We start from the raw sequence: 4,267 nt of genomic DNA, 5'->3' as shown, positions 1-4,267 counted from the left end.
TCAGGAAATTGGTGCTCATCCAAGTTTTTATGTCTTTAAGGCAGTTATGGAGTTTAGTTAATTGATTACTTTCTTCTGGCTTCATCGATAAATACAACTGAGTATCATCCGCATAACAATGGAAATTTATAGAGTGATTTCTAATGATGTTACCTAAAGGAAGCATATATAGAGTAAATAGGATTGGTCCGAGCACAGAACCAGAGTAAACTAATGGTACAGCATCAGTTCTGTTACTCGACAGACAGAAGTGTTTGTAAATAAAGGATAATGTGTTGACTGTCTGAATGGTTGTGGAAATGTTTTTCTTGGTCCTTGAAGAAATTCTCTCAGGGTGCTTTCACACCTGGTTCAATCAAAATGAACGCAGAGTGCGGACAGAAGACTTTGTCTGTCTTTGTCTCTTCAGGTTTGGGAACCCTGAAACTCTCACACACTCCTCCAGGTTCAAGTCTTTGTGATTCAGTTTGTGGACGGTGGCATTAGTTTGATTTATTGATCATTAGTTTGATTTATCGCTGAGAGGAGTTGCTCTGTTGGGAACCAGGAAAAGTTTTCAAACTTCAGCATGATGTTGAATCATGAGGTCATAAATAAAATCTTATCACAGTGAGGAGGAGGAGGAGGCGGCTGGTGTTTGTACAGCAAGGAGGAGGGGAGGGAGGATGACAAAATAATGAGAGAGGGAAGCGAGGGAAGGAAAGAGTCTGATACTTATGTTTGGATTTAATATTCGTCCTCTGTTTCTCTGTTTCAGTGAACTCTTGTCTGATTGGTCGACGTGACACAAACAAGACTCTGAGAAAAGTTTAATTAACGTTGTGTTTTTCAGCAGAGGACATTTCTCCTTCGTCCTCTCGTCGGCCTGAAGAGGCCTCGAGGCTCTCGAGTGTTTGTGAGAGGAAAACCTACATCAATCAGGTCAGTCAAACACACCGAGTCCTTTTATCAAGAGGAGAGCGTCAGCGTCTTCACGTCTAATAACACGTTTAAAAACAGAATGAAACGAGCTAAGATCCAAACAGCAGGTCCACAGTAAAAACAGAGTTAGATGAATCAAAATGTAATAAAACATAAGTAAATCTCCGAAAAGCACTTCGCTGAGGGGCCCAGGAGTCGTCAGTGACACCTGGAAATCTACTCTAAACGCAACAGGTAGCTGGTGTAAAGAAGCCTGGTTTAGTGCAATGTGGTGTCAGGGTTCCCACAGTCATGGAAAACCTGGAAAAGTCATGGAATTTTACAACAGGCCTGGAAAGCTCACAGAATTAGTAAAAATCATTTAAAAATTAATGTCATTCAAGTCATTCAAAGTTTTGGAAAATTAATGGGATTAGTAAAAAAAAATATTGAAAGTCTCAGAAAAGTCACGAAACTAGGAAAAATTTACTTTGAAAAAGATTTAAAATGATTAAAGGTCTTAGAAAAGTTGTAGAGATTGTTAAAAAAAAAACATCCAAAAACTTTTGGAAATGTTCCTCAGATTTGGAAAAATAATGGAATAAGTAAAAGTCACACAAAGTTTTGAAAAAATCAGTAAAAAAAAATAGAAAAGTCATGGAATTACTAAAAACATTGAAAAAAAATAGGAAAACATGGAATTTTAGTAAAAATCTTTTTTTTTTAATTTAGAAAAACTCCTTTGAAGTTTAGGAAAAGTCATGGAATTTAGTTGTGTGTAATGAAAGTGCCACAGTAATCTTCCAGGGATAACCTTCCACAACAGCAGATTCATTCTCTGTAGCTGATGATGTGACGTAGCTCTTAAACATGTTGATGTGTGACAACGTTTCGTTTACCATCACGTATGTTTTGTCATTTTCTATCTGTTCATCTTTGACAGCAAGTTGAAATTATGTTTGAACAGAGTTTGAATATGATCAAAAAACATCAAATAGACCCTTTTACTGTTAGTAAACAGTATGACTTTTTTGGTGGGCGGGGCTTAGCTGGAGGCAAAACAGTTCTCCACAGACATTAGCTAGCGCTAGCTAGCAAGTTCTGTTGTCTTGTTTGAGACGATGGAGGAAGATGATGTGAGTGGTGCGTTCTGAGCGTTGGAGCTGACTGTGGTGGGATCCTCAGGTTTGATCTGTGAATCTAAATTTAAAACAGCAGAGGTCAAACTGTCCCACAGTCCTTCCCATCATGCATCTCCCAGCTGATCGCTGCCGTCCTCGAGGGGTCGCTGCCTTGCTCCAGGGCACGCTGGGAAAGTCGTGGTGTTCTCATGGTTTCTATATTTAGCTGTGACAGCAGGGACGTTTGTGTTCCTGAATGCAGCTGAACGCAGCTCAGGACGGCGTGAGAGTCTGCAGAGGTCACAGTGTGAGTGTGTGTGAGTGTGTTTGTGTTAATGTGTGTGTTGGCTGTAAGTGAGACTCTAATGTGAACATTGTCAGAAGGCTATATATATATATATATATATATATATATATATGTACTTACACAGTGTCTCAATTGGGAATCACATGAATGCAGAGAAAGTGACTTTATGATCTTTGACTTCAGATTTATTTCTGTCACATCAGAGCTGCTCTGATACAACAGTGAGGTCTGACACGTCACTTGGAGGTCGGAGACGACTTCAAACTGTTCATTCTGTCACATACACTGTTTGTGTTTCCTGTTTTGGAGAATTACACTGTCAAAGGAAAAGCAAAGGAGTGTAATGTCAGTGTCAAATGATTCTTTTAGGGCCGACATCACGTTCATTTTGGTGGAAAAGACATTAAGCATACATTGTTAAAATTCTCCCGCTGTCTTGCTAACGTGTAGCTAATCATGTGTTAGTTGTGGCAACGTTATTATGGAAGCTCAGCTGACTGCAGCTGGTGGGCGGAGCTCCACAGGTAAGGAAAGAAAAAGAAAACAAACTGCAGGTCATGAACAGACATGCTGTTAGCAGCGGTAAGCTAGCATCAAAAAGTTTAGAGCTGACCCGGTAATTAGCTAGCTATCTCTGTGTTAACTGACATTAGTGGTGCATTTTTTAATTGGTGAGTGTTTGTTTGGTTGCTCATTCAACAAGCCGAGGTGAAGGACAAGACGTACATTGGTGTCTGTAAGTTAGCTAGGTTATAAGGAGAATGCTAACGCTGTTTGTTGTTGAAAGTTTGTGGTGATATTTAGAAATGGTTTAGATTTTGACTTTACCCTGCTCCTATAAAAAGCGAGACACGACCATAAGAGATGACAAAGAAATTTACAAAATGTCGTTATGGAATGAATTGGTTATAGTGAAAAGAATTCACTGTCCAATTGTCGGGATGTGTGTAACACCGTCACTATAAAGTGCGTCCATTTAATGGTACAATATTACGACCTTCTCCGCCATCGCCTCGTTTGTTGTTGTGCGAAACTTACTCTAGTGCCACCTATTGGCTGTATCTACACTGTGTGTAGTGTGAGGACAGTGATGTTTACAACGTTTAACGCGGACAAATCTATTTTCGTGCCTTTAGACTGCAACGGTTTGTATGATATCCTAAAAATGAGTAACATTACACACTTACATTACATACATTTATACGTTAGCGAAGTTTAGGAAATGAAACACGGTGACGACGTATCTTTAAAAAGTTCAGACTATTTCAAACACTGGTCCTCTGGAGTAACGTCCTATGTTACATGACCTATCGACCACCAAAATCTCTTTCCAGGCTCTCTTCTTTACTCTCGTCAGCACATTGGTGACATGATCGCAGCATTCCAAAATACGTGGGTTATACACGGACTACCGTCTCAAGATAACATGGGATATGTCCGAAATTTGGTTGATTACTTTTCTTACGAACAGTGCATGAGAACCATGTGAGCATGTCCATTTTCATCTGAACTGAAGCTAAAAGCAACATGTTCTTGTTCTGAGTGTTAGCATTCCTGGAAAGAACCAGGCTAACTGTTTCCCACTGTTTCCAGTCTTTATGCTAACTAAGCTAACTAGCAGCAGGAAGCAGCATCACATTTAGCACACTTATTCAAGTAACACTGGCGGTCCCGGAGAGTGAGTGACCTGACATGGCGCGTTGGTAAATTCAGTCTGATGCTCTACACTAAAATGAGAGCCCTGTTGGTGGAAGAAACGCAGCGATATTTCTACATGAATGAACCAACGGTTAAGTTAATCACACATTCACTCCGCTCGGCGCTCTGCTGCTCCGTCTCCACAGACAGAGTGTCCAGAGTGCGCTCTGCCACTCTGAGAGTGCGCTGCTCTGGATAACCCAACGCTACATTCAGACAGCGCTCCCAATTTATCAACGCT

At 40.4% G+C, this 4,267-nt stretch overlaps 1 protein-coding gene across 1 annotated transcript in view; it reads left to right on the top strand.

Annotated features, from left to right (window-relative positions):
* LOC126384396 (oocyte zinc finger protein XlCOF6-like) overlaps nucleotides 1–4,267 on the top strand; it is a 164,070-nt gene that overhangs the window by 49,739 nt on the left and 110,064 nt on the right. The gene's annotated exons all lie outside the window — the stretch shown is intronic.

The sequence above is a fragment of the Epinephelus moara genome, chromosome 22, assembly GCF_006386435.1.
Source record: "Epinephelus moara isolate mb chromosome 22, YSFRI_EMoa_1.0, whole genome shotgun sequence".
In the NCBI taxonomy this organism is placed as follows: domain Eukaryota; kingdom Metazoa; phylum Chordata; class Actinopteri; order Perciformes; family Serranidae; genus Epinephelus; species Epinephelus moara.
The sequence above is the reverse complement of the archived record's forward strand: the minus strand, read 5'-3'. Positions and strand labels throughout refer to the sequence as shown.